Source organism: Lepus europaeus, chromosome 14 (genome assembly GCF_033115175.1).
Source record: "Lepus europaeus isolate LE1 chromosome 14, mLepTim1.pri, whole genome shotgun sequence".
In the NCBI taxonomy this organism is placed as follows: Eukaryota; Metazoa; Chordata; class Mammalia; order Lagomorpha; family Leporidae; genus Lepus; species Lepus europaeus.
Window position 1 is genome coordinate 17,929,009 of NC_084840.1, and position 16,226 is coordinate 17,945,234.

The window sequence follows — 16,226 nt, forward strand, 5'->3', positions numbered from 1 at the left end:
GATTTCTCTTCCCCTCCACCTTTTTTCTTTCCCACCAAAGGTAGGGACAATGTTTGTCTAGTGCTTTGCTGTTTAAAAATTACTTCTTCTGTCTTCCCTAAGTCTCCACGGGGCGATCTTCTGAAGTGGGTGTGGCAGGTGTTACTCCCATTTTACAGAGGAAACGGAAGCTCAGACAAAGCTGTTGCCTGTGCAAGATTAGGAGAGAAAGAGCAGCCTCTACGTATGTATTTGTCAGATTTAAATTGCTGCGCGCCGTCTCCCTCTTACAAAGGAGATGAGTATAAAATAGGATAGAAACCAAGAGCCACGTGAACTCGTTGGGGAAGTAAATTCTTATTTTTCAAGTGTGTTTGGGGTGTGAAAGAGATTGAGTTCTGGGTTCTTGATAAAATCTTGTTATGGGTTCATGGAAGATAGAGAAATAGAATCCGGCTTTCTAGTCCGTGTGCTCTTTTTGGAATCACTCTTCCGCTGAAGCAGTTTTCCAAGTGTAACTCAGTAGCTTTGCTTCCTTTAAGGTTACCCGGCTAGGGAAGTCTGGTCCTCCCCACACCCGTTTAGATTTGGCCCTGAGAAAAGCCCTGCCTTCGCGGTCACCCCTGGCGGATCCCCACAGCAGGGAACCGCTTTTCTGGGCTCAGGACCTTTCCTGCCCTCTTCTCCGCCAGCCCAGACCAGGGAGTGCAGCACCTCTCAGCTCAGCTCCTGCAGGAGCGGTGACAGCTATGGGTTGTCCCCTGCCTCCACCCCAGCTGCAAATGCTCCATTGACAGGGCTGTATTCAGTGTGAGTCAAATTCAGGTAGAGGTTAAGCTTCTCAGAGACTTGAGGTTGAAAGAAGCTTCTGTTGAGAAACCATCTGTTTGCATCAAGACAAGTAGCCTTTCCAAAGAGTCCTTTCCAAAGAGTTACAGTGTTTCTCCCTGGTGGGAAGCACTCTAAAAGGTTATTTTGAAAGGTTAGACCGCAGCCACCAGGCGCTGAACCCGCTCCATTAGTTCTGATTGTCCTGTGAGATGTGAGCGGTGTAGTTATCTGAATCACTCAGTCACCACACCCACCTGTTAGAGAGCATGGTATGCGTTATGTGGGTGGTTGCTTTGCCGTGGCTACTTGGCCAGCTGTGGATTATCGTCTTGGCATGTTGGAAGAGCCCCCACGTGATACAGGGAGGGATTTTTCTCCTCCTCGCACAAGGTCACTGCTGACCCTGCACTGCAGGTTGTAGCGCCTTGGTGCTACTTCTGACTTGGAGACCTTTCTTTCTTGGCAGCCTTTGTTAGGGCCACGAGGTGCTTGAGTCAAAGATAACGAACTCCAGGAGTCCTATTAATAATACTTGAAATAAGCTGGGGTAAGAAGGATCTTGGAGGTTAGGCCAACTCTGATGAAAACCTTAGACACTGATGTAGGCTAACTCAGTTTCAGTGAATAAATTAAGATTTGTTGTCTGGGCATTTCGTGTCCAAGAGAGCCCAAGGAGGGCGGTGTTAATCTGCTGAAGGAACCCTTGAAAGCACTTGTTTGCTCACACAGGAACTGCTGTACTTGTGTGTGCGCACTGTAAGGAAGGGGTGTGGGTGCTAATGATGCCACGTAGACTGCTGCTTTTCAAAGTTAATTTTTTATTTATTTTACTTATTTGACAGGTAGAATTAGACAGTGAGAGAGAGAGACAGAGAGAAAGGTCTTCCTTTTTCCGTTGGTTCACCCCCCAAGTGGCTGCTACGGTCGGCACGTTGTGGCCAACACGCTGTGCCGATCCGAAGCCAGGAGCCAGGTGCTTCCTCCTGGTCTCCCATGCGGGTGCAGGTGCCCAATCACCTGGGCCATCCTCCACTGCACTCCTGGGCCACAGCAGAGAGCTGGACTGGAAGAGGGGCAGCCGGGACAGAATCCGGTGCCTATGTGGGATGCCGGCACCACAGGCGAAGGATTAGCCAAGTGAGCCACAGCACTGGCCCTAAAGTTTCATTTGTTTTTTTAGCAATGTTGATTATTAGCACCAATCTTGGTATCCTTAGAATTATGGTCATCTTAGGTGCACTAGGTCTAGAAACAGGCTCTTAGAAAGTGTATCTACCAGATCACTGGGCTGTTGTAAGAAGTAAATGTTTGCTTTCGGAAAGGAAATCTTCTAAGATTTGTTAAAAAGACGCCTGCTTATTCCTTCAGTCCCTGCTCCAGTGGTGCTCTCCTGTGGACTCCGTGGGTGAGGGACACTGACGTCAGCTCCCACAGATCTCGTCTCTGGCCCACTCTGGGCAGTCTTCAGGGAAGGACCCCAGAGAGATTAGAATAATTCCATACTTGACTCAAAGTCAGGTTGGCTTTGTGATGGTCTCAGTGTTCAAGTTTTGACTCCTAGGATGAGCCAGACTGGATTCAATTGTAGCCCTGGTCATAGAACTGCCTCAAATTGACCTGGTAGCCTCAGGCAGTTAAAATTATATATATCCCTGGAAGAGATGTGGACTCGGGGACAGATGAGGGAAGGAAGGTAGGCAGAGCAGTTCATGTTTGCAGTGAGACAGAAGACGCCTAAGAGGACAATGTAGTTAGTTCACTGTTATAGTCCTATATTATGTGTGCCAACTTGCGTGGTGAAATAAAATTGTGTTTGTAACTCTTTTTCTTTTATTCGGAATTCTTTACTTCTCTCGGAGTTCATCTGTGAAGTGACTTTTGCCTTATCCTGGACACTGGATTCTGTGTAGTGTCTGATTCAAAGCAATGTGGGATTCAGAAAAATCTGTTGGCTCCTTCATTATTGTGCATCCTGAGTCATTTCACAGGGGCTAATGTGAGCATCAGACTGTGTTGGGCACCTGGCCCCTGGCCATGTCCAACTTTCCACACCGTAGTAGATTTCAAAGCCAGATTGGGAAATCAGGCTGGTTTTTCCTTTGTTTGTTTGAAAGTACAGATGCAATTGACTTGTTTGTTCCTTAGCCACATCCCTCCCCCTCTCTTCTTGTTTGTTTGTTTAGTTGAGAGACAAGGAGGAGCTCCCATTTGCTGGTTCACTCCCCAGATGCCGGCACAATGACTGGGACAGGACTGGGCTGAAGCTGGGAGCTGGTCTCCCAGGAGGGGGTCAGGAACCCTATTACTTGGGCTATCCCTGCTGCCTCCCAGGGTCTCCATTAGCTGGAAACTGGTCAGGAGCGAGAACCAGAGGGATGTGGGCATCTTAACTGGTGCCTTAACTGCTAGGCCTAACACCCACCCCTTCCCATGTTTTTGTTTTTTCACTTTGAAAGGCGAGCGCACGCACACACACACACACACACACACACGAGGGGGATGGGGGGAGAAGGAAGCAAGTGAAAGTGAGATCAGCCGCGCTGGACCAGGCTGGGGCCAGGAGTCTGGAACTCAATCAGATCTGCCACAGGGGGCGAGGACCCCAGTACTGGAGTCTTCACCTGCTGCCTCCCAGCGTGTGCATTAGCAGGAAGTGGAGGGGCTGGGACTCAGACTGGGAAGTCTGACAGGGGAGGCAGGCATTCCCACCGGGCAGCTTCCCTGCTGCGCACCTTCCACATTCCCCAAGTCCTGGCAAGTGACTGCACACTGCCGTTGACTTGTCCAGTCTGCATGTTTTAGGACAGGCAGGCTGTTGGTGTACGTAAACACTGTTCTGCTAACGAGGCGGACAAGCCTTGCTGTAACTTAAATCGTTGTCTGTTTTTATTTTAAAATATTTTATAATTAAGATATACTTTATATATGAGTCACTCCTTTTTGTGTGGCATTCTCTGTATAGTCGTACAGCTTCCACCGGAATCAGGATATGGAACCTGACCATTACTCCCAGCGCTTCTTACTGCGCCTTTGGATGCATCCAGTCTGCTTCGTGGGCACAGCCCCCGCCCACGGCAGCAGCCAGCACTTTCAGTCCCTGGAGCCGTAGTGCATGTGGATAGAATCAGGCCATGTGAAGCGTGTGGGTCCGGCTGCTTTTGTGTGCCACGTTGCGTTGTTGCGGGTTGTGGTGCTTTGTTGGTCGTTCTCACTGAAAGATGCACCACAGTTTGTCCGTTTGCCACTTAAAGGACATTTGGGTTATTTCCAGCTTTTGGCAGCAATAAATCAATCCTCTATAAACGTTGTTATACAGTTTTTTTGTGTATTTGTAATTTTTCATTTCATTTGGTCAAACTTAGTCTTGTAATGATTGTTTAACCTTGTAAGAAACTACCAAACTATGTGGCCCCTGCCATTTTGCATTCCAAACAGCCTGAATGAGTTCAGGTTACCCTGTGTCCTGTCTTCATTTGGACTGCTTGGATGGCTTGAACAACAGACATGCATTTGTTTAAGTCCTAGAAGTTGGAAGTTTGAGATCAGGATGCCAGCAGGGTTTTGCTGTGGCCCCTTTCCCTAGTGTACAGGCAGCTGTCTTTTTAGCTGTGTCCTTACATGATGGAGAGCAGAAAGATGAGGTCAGGCTTTTGTGTCTCCTTATAGGGTACTAATCGCTTTCATGAGGGCTCCTTGACCTAATTTACTTTCTAAAAACCACACTTCCTAATGTCACATTCAGCATTGAGATTTTTTTCCTTTCTCTTCTTTCTTAGATTTATTTATTTATTTGACAGAGTTACAGAATTATATGGAGAGAGATCTTCCATCCTCTGGTTCACTCCCCAAATGGCTGCAACTGGCGGAGCGGGGTGGGGGTGGGACTGGAACTCCATCAAGGTCTCTCATGTTGGAGGGAAGGGGTCCAAGTAGTTGGGCCTTTTTCCACTGCTTTCCCAGGCACATGAGCAGGGAACCAGAGAGAAGAGGAGCAGCTGGGGCTCGAACCAGCATCCCAGTATTGTTTACTGGCTTTACTGCTGGTGACTCAACCTGCTGCACTACAACACTGGGCCCCTAGCATTAAGATTTCAACATGAAGTTGGGGAGACACAGAAAAGTACATAATACATCATTGCCTGCATTTGGTGTTGCCATATATATATATATCCATTTTAATAGTTGTAGTATTTTTTTTTAGTGACTTAATAATAACACTAGTAACAGCAGCAGTAGCAATGGTAATAGTAGTAATTAATACTGGTTCCTACTCATACTATTTACTCTGGTCAAGGGATCATTTGAAGTACTTTTAGTAGAGAGAGAGGGAGATACAGAGAGATCTTCCACCCACTGCTATACTCATCAGATGGTCACAACAGCCAGTGCTGGGCCATTCTGAAGCCAGTAGCCAGGAGCTTCATCTGGGTCTTGGTGGCAGAGTCCCCAGCACTTGGGCCATCTTCTGCTGCTTTCCTAGGCACATTAACAGGGAGTTGGATTGGAAGTGGAGCTGCTGGATTTTGAACCTGCATCCATATGGGATGCTGGCATCGCTGGTGGAGGCTTAACCTGCTACATCACAATGCTGGCCCTGAGTATGTGCTTTTAACACTGTTTTCTATTGCAGACTACATTGTCTCTAATTCTTTTATTTTTATTTTTATTTATTTATTTATTTATTTTTTTGACAGGCAGAGTGGACAGTGAGAGAGACAGAGAGAAAGGTCTTCCTTTTTGCCGTTGGTTCACCCTCCAATGGCCGCTGCGGCCGGCTCATCTCACTGATCCGAAGCCAGGAGCCAGGTGCTTCTCCTGGTCTCCCATGCGGGTACAGGGCCCAAGCACTTGGGCCATCCTCCACTGCCTTCCCGGGCCATAGCAGAGAGCTGGCCTGGAAGAGGGGCAACCGGGATAGAATCCGGCGCCCTGACCAGGACTAGAACCTGGTGTGCCGGCGCCGCAAGGCGGAGGATTAGCCTGTTAAGCCACGGCACCGGCCGTCTCTAATTCTTAAAGAAAAAAAAAAGGGTGTGTGTGTGCTGTAGTGTAGTGGGTAAAGCCATCGGCCTGCAGTGCCGGCATCCCACATGGGTGCCAATTCGAGACCTGGCTGCTCCACTTCCAATCCAGCTCTCTGCTATGGCCTGGGAAAGCAGTAGAAGATGGCTTAAGTCCTTGGGTCCCTGCATCCGCATGGGAGACCCGAAAGAAGCTCCTGGCTCCTGACTTTGGATTGACATAGCTCCGGCTGTTGCAGACATCTGGAGAGTGAACCAGCGGATGGAAGACCTTTCTTTCTCTCTCTGCCTCTCCATCCTTCTCTGTGTAACTCTGCCTTTCAAATAAATCTTTAAAAAGAAAATGAAAGTATAAAGAAAAAATTGAAAGTGATTCAAAAACCAATCTGCTCAGAAATAAAAATCACTGGCACTTTATGTATTGCCTTCAGATATTTTTTTTCCCTAGTACTCATTGTATTAAGTAAATATGGGGCTGGCACCATGGCTCACTTGGTTAATCCCCTGTCTGCGGTGCTGGCATCCCATATGGGCGCCAGTTTCTAGTCCTGGTTGCTCCACTTCCAGTCCAGTTCTCTGCTGTGGCCCGGGAAGGCAGTGGAGGACGAACCAAGTGCTTGGGCCCTTCACCTACATGGGAGACCAGGAGGAGGCTCCTGGCTCCTGGCTTTGGATCAGCACGATGCGCTGGCCATAGCGGCCATTTTGGGGGTGAACCAACAAAAGGAAGACCTTTCTGTCTCTCTCTCTCACTGTCTAACTCTATCTGTCAATTTTTTATTTTTTTTTTAAGAAACTGATTGCTGGTCTGTATGCAGGACATATATTTAAAAAATAGATATTTTTGAGGATTTTCATGGAGATTATATAAGTTTATTTTACTATTAAGGATAACAAGTTAATTTCTATTGACTTCTGAAAGCAGGAAATTAGATTTTCCTTCAATATGATTGTAATTTAAAGTATATGACATGACTGCTTCAACACTGACTTCTGACTTACAGTGATTTTGTTATTTATGAATTAAGAATATTTCAGGATGTTAAACCCGACACTAGAGGCAGAAAGGCTAGACCCCTGTTAGCTGATGGGCTGATTAGCCCCTTTAGATTATTTTACTTCCCAGCCTGATTTGATCTATTTCCTGCTCATTATCGCTTTCACTGGAAGGCAGCCTTGGGGATCGGTGATAGGGAGATTAGTACCACAGTTTGTTCTGCCATTCATTCTCTTACATTTACTTACTGAATGTTTATTCTGGGCCTCATTTTGTGCTTTTGTTACTTTTTACTTACCAGTAGGTACGTTTAAGAAACTAAGTTGAATTTTGGAAATAGCCTCCAAACTAGCTGGTTGCTATTACCACTGATTTTTTGCACTAGTGCTCCGGCTCTTGGAGTGGAGATGGAACTATATTCATCAGTCTTTGTGACTCTCTTTATTGTGTTTGTCCGTAAAACTTATGTTTAAATCTTCTATACCTTGGCCGGCGCCGTGGCTTAACAGGCTAATCCTCCGCCTTTTGGCGCCGGCATACTGGGTTCTAGTCCCGGTTGGGGTGCCGGATTCTGTCCCGGTTGCCCCTCTTCCAGGCCAGCTCTCTGCTATGGCCCGGGAAGGCAGTGGAGGATGGCCCAAGTGCTTGGGCCCTGCACCCGCATGGGAGACCAGGAGAAGCACCTGGCTCCTGGCTTCAGATCAGCACGATGCAGCGGCCATTGGAGGGTGAACCAACAGCAAAAAGGAAGACCTTTCTCTCTGTCTCTCTCTCTCACTATCCACTCTGCCTGTCAAAAATAAAATTAAAAAAAAAAAAGATCTTCTATACTAAAAGGTGGTGAAAGATGCAGGTTTGGGATCTTCAGTAAGTCTTTAGTGGTTCAACATAGTTAGAATAAATCTGGATTACAGATCTTGGTCCGGAATTTTATATTGGATAAGGAATTGAAACCTCATTGGGATTGCTAATTTAGAAGTTGATCAATTTGTTGTTGTTGTCTGTGACTGTGTTAGATTTTTTTTCCTCTTTTGAAGTGTAATCTAAAAAATTGTTCCTTGGGGTAGGTGTTTGGTACAACACTTAAGTCCCCACTTGGCATGTACACATACCATATTAGCATGCCTGGTTTTAGTCCCAGCTCTTCTGCTTTCAATCCAGCTTCCTGCTGACGCACACCCTGGAAGGCTGCAGATGATGGCTCAAGTCCTTGGGTCCCTGCCACCCAGGTGGGAGGCTCAGATAGAGTTGTGTCCTTTTGGCTTTGACCGGGCCAAAACCTGGCTGTTATAGGCAACTGGGAAGTAAACCAGCAGATGGAAGATCTCTGTCTTTCAAATAAAGTGAAAGTAAATAAATAAAAACTTTTTTTAAAAAAATTTATTTATTTATTTGAAAGTCAGAGTTACACGGAGAGAGAAGGAGAGGCAGAGAGAGAGAAGTCTTCCATCCGCTGGTTCACTCCCCAGCTGGCCACAACGGGTGGAGCTGCGCCGATCTGAAGCCAGGAGCAAGGAGCTTCTTCCCGGTCTCCCACGGGGGTGCAGGGGTCCAAGCACTTGGGCCATCTTCACTGCCTTCCCAGGCTATAGCAGAGAGCTGGATTGAAAGTGGAGCATCTGGGACCCGAACTGGCGCCCATACGGGATGCTGGTACTGCAGGCGGCGGCTTAACCCACTATGCCACAGCGCTGGCCACAATAAATAAAACTTAAATAAAAAAAATTGTTAACTCTCAGATCTTAGATTGTAACCAATTTGAATAAATTTTAGGGGCTTGAAGTTTTATCAAGCATTTTCTTGAGGCAATTCAGTTGTAAAACTGCAGCTTTAGTTCTCAGTACTAGAAATTGACATGCATGTGGTTTCCAATGGAACATTGTAGTTCATTGTAGTTATGGGATAGGCTATACAAGATCTTGGAAATGACTTTATACTTAATATATTGAAATATAGCACAATGTGCCATAAATATCAATCATATCGGGCATAAATTGTGACTTTTCATATGAATTTTTTGGCTTGGTGACTCACTTTTTTTTGAGCAGCTTTTTTATTATGGTGTACTGTAGAACTCAAAAGTAGAGAGGGTGGTAAAATAAATTCTCAAAAATTACCAACTTATGATAAATCTTATTTCATTTTATAGATTCCTTTTTCTTGTTCCCAATGCACTGGATATTTTATAGCCAATCCCAGATAATACACAATTTTATTTGTAAATATCTCAATATATGTGTCTAAAAATAGAAAATTAAATAAAACAATAACAATTTCTTTTTTTTTTTTTTAATTTATTTGACAGATAGAGTTAGACACTGAGAGAGAGAGAGAGAGAAGGGTCTTCCTTCCGTTGGTTCACCCCCCAAATGGCTGCTACGGCCGGCGCTGGGCCGATCCAAAGCCAGGAGCCAGGTGCTTCTTCCTGGTCTCCCACGTGGATGCAGGGCCCTAGCACCTGGGCCATCCTCTGGTGCCCTCCTGGGCCACAGCAGAGAGCTGGGCTGGAAGAGGAGCAACCGGGACTAGAACCTGGCACTCACATGGGATGCTGGAACCGCAGGCTGCTCACGGCGCTGGCCCCAACAATAACGATTTCAACAGCATACCTAAAAATTGAATTCTTATTCCTTAAACATCAAAAATATTCAGTAGTGTTTAAATTTTCCTGATTTTTTTTTCCATAAAAAGTCTTTTTTACAGTTGGTCTGTTCAGATCATGAATCAAATTAAGTCTGTGTTGCTTTATCTGAGTCTTATGATTCTCTTTCTCTCTCTCTTTAAAGATTTATTTATCTATTTGAAAGGCAGAGTTACAGAGAGAGGAAGATCCAGAGAGAGAGAGAGAGAGAGATATCTTCTATCTGCTGGTTCATACCCCGAATGGCCGTAAGGACCCTGGCTGGGCTTGGCTGTAGCCAGGAGCCAGGTATCAGGAGACAGGAGCTCTTCTGGGTCTCCCACCTGAGTGCAAGGGCCCCAGCACTTGGAGCATCCTCTGCTGCCTTCCCAGGCACATTAGCAGGGGCTGGATCAGAAGTGGATCAGCCAGGACACAAACCGGTACTGATATGGGATGCTAGTATTGCAGGTGGCAGCTTTACCTGTTGTGCCACAACGCCAGCTCCAGTGACTCTCTTAATCTGTGGCTTAATCTGTGGCTTTTTTTCTGTATCTTATTTTTTCAAGAACTGATTTGTTTGAATTCTAGGGTTTCCCGGTCTGGATTTTGCTCACTGATTGCTTTGGTGTTCACATGTTTATTTGTCCCCTGTATTTTTGTTAAGTCAATAAATGCGTATAAAAATTTGACCTAATTCAGATCTGAATATTTTGGTGAGAGTAAATCATAGATAGGAATATATTCCATCAGGAAGCGTATAACATCTAGCCATCTTTCTCTGTGGTTTAGTGGCCATTGATGGCTTAACAGAATTTTGATGAGTCAAGCCAGTCTTGACTAGACCTGAATTCCATTAATTAATTCTAATTATCATCACATCTCCTTGTATTGATCTTCTAATTGAAAAACCAATGATGCATTAAAAATGTGAATTATGAAAATTATGAATAAAAATAATATAGATATAGTGTATTGACTGCTGCAAGGCTTGACATGGTATCCAAGATGTAGATTGTTATATAAATATTTGTATGTAAATTTTGTCAGTGATGATATTGCGGTAAACTTTCCTTATCACTTTTCATATCTTTTCCTTTAATACTTTTTTTAAAGATTTTATTTATTTATTTGACATGTAGAGTTATAGAAAGTGAGAGGGAGAGATAGAGAAAGGTCTTCCATCTGCTGGTTCACTCTCCAAGTAATTTGTGCCCCTTCTGCCCATGTGGGAGACCCTACTGGAGTTCCAGGCTCCTGGATATGGTCTGGACTAGCGCTAGTAGTTGTAACCATTTGGGGAATTTATCAGCAAAAGAAAGCTTTCTCCTCCCTCCCCCTCTCCCTCTTCCTCTCCCTCCCCTTCCCTCTCCCTAAAAAGGGCCACAAAGGCCTGAGCTAGGCTGATCTGAAGTCGGGAGCCAGGAGCTTCTGGGTCCCCCATGCGGGTGCAGGAGCTCAAGGACTTGGGCCATCTTCTACTGTTTTCCCAGGCCATAGCAGAGAGCTGGATTGGAAGTGGAGCAGCTTTGACTGGAGCCAGCACCCATATGGGAGGCTGGCACTGCAGGCAGTGGCTTTATCTTCTAGGCTACAACGCCAGCCCCCTCCTTTAACTCTTACCTGAAGGTCCCCTTATTCTGAAACATTCAACATTCCAGTTTGGTAGTTTGGTTTCTTGCCCCTCAAGACAACTACCAGCCCTTGAGTTTCATTATGCAAGAAAACTTCAAAGAGAAAACTCTAAAGAAAACAGAAAAAGAGGGTACTTGACTATATAAGGAGAAGACAGAGTTGTTCTCTACAAGGCACCTATCTTGTAAGGGAAAAGATAAGAAGAGAAAAACATCCATTCTAAGTGTATCAGTTCAGGGAAGTCAGCTCTGGGCAAATGGTTTGCTTGTCTCAGAAAATGGAGGTGACACTGGGGGCATTCATATGGAGACTGAGTTGGCTTTGTGTTGTACAATGGAAGCTAAGGAGAAATCTGTCCCTCTAATGGAAGGTGAGTTTCACAGTAGGATGCATGGTTTTATGAACAGTGTTTTATTTACATAGGGACATTTCATGGGAGACAGGCTTCTTGGTGACATTTTTGCCAGATTTCTTTCTAGGTTAATTTTTTAGGTTGGTTGGTTTAACTATGAGGTAGGACTTAAAGTGCCAAGACAGCTTACTTGTGTCTTGTGGATGCAGCTTCCCAGTTTTATTGTCAGGCCTCTTACACGGATTTTCCTCCCTACATTTAGAGTGTTCCCATTGACAGTAAGAAGCATGACAAATGAGTTGAAAGAGTAACTCACCTCATTATAAATCACTGGGGGCAATGGAAAGTGATTGTGGAGGGTGACGGCTTGTATTCTGTCTGTTGAGCTTGATTTCACCTGTTGGAGGGTTCCTTCTGCACAGGGACCCACGTGAGGGGCCCGTTCACTCATTGACCCATCCTCTGCCATTCCGAGCTAGTACTGGGGGGATTGTGTTGCTCGAACTCTGAGTGCTTAAGAAACTTAAAACAGACACAAATAAATGTTTGGCACAAAATTTGAGGTGAGAGTGTACACATCCTTTCTTCAGCCCTGTCCGTGTCATAGCCAGTCTGTAACAGTGTCATTAAAGCTCTAGGTTTTTTTTTTTTTTTTTTTTTTTTTTTACAGAGTGGATAGTGAGAGAGAGACAGAGAGAAAGGTCTTCCTTTTTGCCGCTGGTTCACCCTCCAATGGCCGCTGCGGCCAGCGCATCGTGCTGATCCGAAGCCAGGAGCCAGGAGCTTCTCCCAGTCTCCCATGCGGATGCAGGGCCCAAGGACTTGGGCCATCCTCCACTGCCTTCCCGGGCCATAGCAGAGAGCTGGCCTGGAAGAGGGGCAACCGGGATAGAATCCGGCGCCCCAACAGGGACTAGAACCTGGTGTGCCGGCGCCGCAAGGCGGAGGATTAGCCTGTTAAGCCACGGCGCCGGCCGAGCTCTAGGATTTTTTAAAGAGAAGTAATTCTGAAATATAATGAGGTTTCTTTTTCTGATTTTTAAAAAAGATTTATTTATTTATTTGCAAGTCAGAGTTACACAGAGAGAGGAGGAGAGGCAGAGAGAGAGAGAGAGGTCTTCTATCCGCTGGTTCACTCCTCAGTTGGCTGCAACGGCCAGACTCGCGCCGATCTGAAGCCAGGAGCCAGGAGCTTCTTCTGGGTCTCCCACGAGGGTGCAGGGGCCCAAGGACTTGGGCCATCTTCTACTGTTTTCTCAGGCCATAGCAGAGAGCTGGATCGGAAGAGGAACAGCCGGGACTGGAACTGGTGCCCATGTGGGATGCTGGCACTGCAGGCTGGGGCTTTAACCTGCTGCGTCACAGTGCCAGCCCCTATGTTTCTGATTTTATGTGTCTAAGTTATATTTTAAAGAAATCCACATATTTAAAAGAAATTGCTATTTGAAAAGCAGAGGGGTGCACCGTCAGACGGAGCAATTTTCCATTTGCTAAGTCACTCCCTATATGCCTGCAACAGCCAGGGCTGGTCCAGACCAAAGCCGGCAGCGTGGAACCCAATCCAGGTCTCCCACATGATGGCCCAGAACCAAGTACTTGGTTTATCACTTGATGCCTTCCAAGGTGTGCATTAAAAGAAACTAGAATTGGAAGTGGAGTCTTGATTTGAACCCAAGCACTCTGATGTGATATGTGGGCATCCCAAGTGTAATTTTAACCCTGTTCCAAAAGCTCAGTATCTAAATTATTGCAAGAAGATTGCCATCATCTTCTTTTTTAATATCGAGAAGATAAATTTCCTTTTTTTTCTCCATAATGTACCTCTGTGCTTTGAATTTTAAAAGATTAAAATAATTCTTTATTGGCACCTGCACCCCCACCTCCTGCCACCATACACTTACTTATTTAGGACTTCCTGAATGCCAGATCCTGTAGTAGATGTTGGGGTATAAGGAGGTGTAGCTTCTGCTCACAGGGATCTCAGTTTCTAAGAAACCTATAGTTTTTAAAGATAGAATCTGGTCTGTATTCCTCCTGTTTAGTGTTATTCCTTTTCCTATTATTCTATTCATAGTAAAAGTGCAGGAAATTATTGATCATTGTCCACAGCTTTGCCTTTGTATATTTTAAGGTAATCAAGTCTTTGTCCTTAGCATTTTCTTTTTTTAATTTTTTAAGATTTATTTATTTATTTGAAAGGCAGAGTTGCAGAGAGCAAAGGAGAGACAGAGAGAGAGAGAGAGCTTCCATCCATTGGTTCACTCCCCAAGTGGTTGCAGTGGCCAGGGCTGGGCCAGGCTGAAGCCAGGAGCCAGGAGCTTCTGCTGGGTCTCCTACATGGGTACATATGGGTGCAGGGGCCCAAGTACTTGGGCCACCTTCCACTGCTTTCCCAGGCCATTAACAGGGATCTGGATAGGAAGTGGAGCAACCAGGACTTGAACTGGCACTCATGGGATGCCAGCACTGCAGTCTATGGCTTAACCCATTGATCCACAGCGTTGGCCCTGTCCTTAGCCTTTTCCAATCCAAGATGAACATGTGCATCCTTTAATTTAAGATCAATTCCTAAATCATTAGCCATTTTGCTATCTCTTGTAGATTTCCAAGCTCCCCAGTTCCTTTGGGGTCCATTGGCTCAGTGAGATGAGACAATAATGTCTTTTTTTTTATTTTTTTATTTTGAAAAGCAGAAAGAGAGGGAAATACACACAGAGAGATATCCTCTATCTGGTAGTTCACTCCCCAGATGGCTGCAGTGATGGGTTAGGCTCTACCAGGCTAAAGCCAGGAGTCAGGAGCTTCATCTGGGTCTTCCAGGTAGGTGGCAGGAGCCTAAGTACTTGGGCCATCTTGTGCTACTTTCCCAGGTGCATGAACAGGGAGTTGGATTGGAAGTGGAGCAACCATGACTCCAGCAGGCGCTCATGTGGGATGCTGGCATTGTAGGTGACGGCTTAACCCATTGCACCACAACACCGGCCCTGTCAGTAATGTCTTCAGCTCTAGGAACCGTTACTAGGGCGAAAGCACCACTTGAAAACATATGCAGAGTTGCAGGACTATCCATATGTATTGTTTTGTTAGAGGATTATAAAATTCCAGGACATTACAGTGAAAAGAACATTATAGAACCATCTGATCCACCTCTATCATTTTACAAATGAGAAATTTGAGAACCACAAAGAAGCTAAAGGAATACCTTAAGCATGGTACAGAAATAAGATATAATGAAATGTTCTATTTATAACACGAATATCAAATTTCTGCTTGATACTGTTTTCTATGAAAATGTGGTTGTTTGTATGCTTTGAGAAAAAGCAAAATGTTCTGTAAAGTTTTTTGAAGAACTTTTGAAGAAGGTTGATACCTTACAGTTTTCTTAAGCTTCAATAATAATAGAAACATAGTATAATTATTTCCATTCCAAGAGAATTAATCCAAAGGTTCTTTGAAGAATTGGTTTCAGAGTTGACTAGTTCATCTATATATCTACTGCTAAACAATAAGATAACATGAAAGCAAAATTGTTTCAAAGAAAGCACACCATGAATGCCACCCTAACACATCAGCTATTTTCATTTTTCTTTATTCTTTCCTAGGCCATCTTAGTTTTTACAAATTTTTTTTTAAAGATTTATTTATTTATTTGAAAGTTTGAGTTACACAGAGAGAGAAGGAGAGGCAAAGAGAGAGAGGGGTCTTCCTTCCGCTGGTTCACTCCCCAGCTGGCTGCAACAGCCTGAGCTGTGCTAATCCGAAGCCAGGAACCAGGAGCTTCTTCCGGGTCTCCCACATGGGTGCAGGGTCCCAAGGACTAGGGCCATCTTCCACAGCTTTCTGAGGCCACAGCAGAGAGCTGAATCGGAAGTGGAGCAGCCATGTATTGAACCTGTGCCCTTATGGGATGCCAGCACTGGAGGCGGCGGTTTTACCCGCTATACCACAGCGCTGGTCTTATGTAGAAATTAAATATAATTTTGTCCATGTTTAACTGGTTGCAAATTTTTTTAAAAAGATTTGTTTATTTATTTATTTGAAAGGCAGAATGACACACAGAGAGAGAAAGACAGAGAAAGAGATCTTCCATCTGCTGGTTTGCTCCCCAAGTGGCCAGGCTGAAGCTAGGAGACAAGAATTCCAGGGACCGGCACTGTGGTGTAGTGGATAGTGCCGCCGCCTGCAATGTCGGCATCCTATATGGGTGCTGGTTTGAGTTCCGCTGCTCCACTTCCAGTCCAGCTCTTTGCTATGGACTGGGAAAGCAGTAGAAGATGGCCCAAGTGCTTGGGACCCTGCATCCACATGGGAGACCTGGAAGAAGCTCCTGGCTCCTGGCTCCTGGCTTTGGATTGGCTCAGCTCCAGCTGTTGTGGCCATTTGGGGAGTGAACCAGTGGATGGAAGATGGATCTCTCTCTTTCTCTCTCTCTCTCTCTTTCTGCCTCTCCTTTTCTGTGACTTTCAAGTAAAATAAATAAATCTTAAAAAAAAAAAAAAAAGAACTCCATCCAGGTATCCCATGGGTGGCAGAAGTGAAAGTACTTGGACCATCTTGCTGCTTTCTCCAGCACATTAGCAGGAAGTGAGATTGGAAGCAGAGCAGCAAAGGCCCAAACTGTCACTCCAGATATTACATAGGCATCACAAGGGGTGGCTAAACCTGCTGCATCATAACAATGGCCCTGCAAAAAACATTTTTTTAATAGCAATATAAGATTTCATTAAAAAGATCTTTTCATCCCACTTATAGCCATCCAATTTGTACATTCATGTATGATTGGGAAGATCT

General features: G+C 45.1%; 1 protein-coding gene across 8 annotated transcripts in view; it reads left to right on the top strand.

Annotated features, from left to right (window-relative positions):
- Positions 1-16,226, top strand: part of PPP1R12B (protein phosphatase 1 regulatory subunit 12B) — a 218,667-nt gene that overhangs the window by 1,274 nt on the left and 201,167 nt on the right. The window lies entirely within an intron of this gene.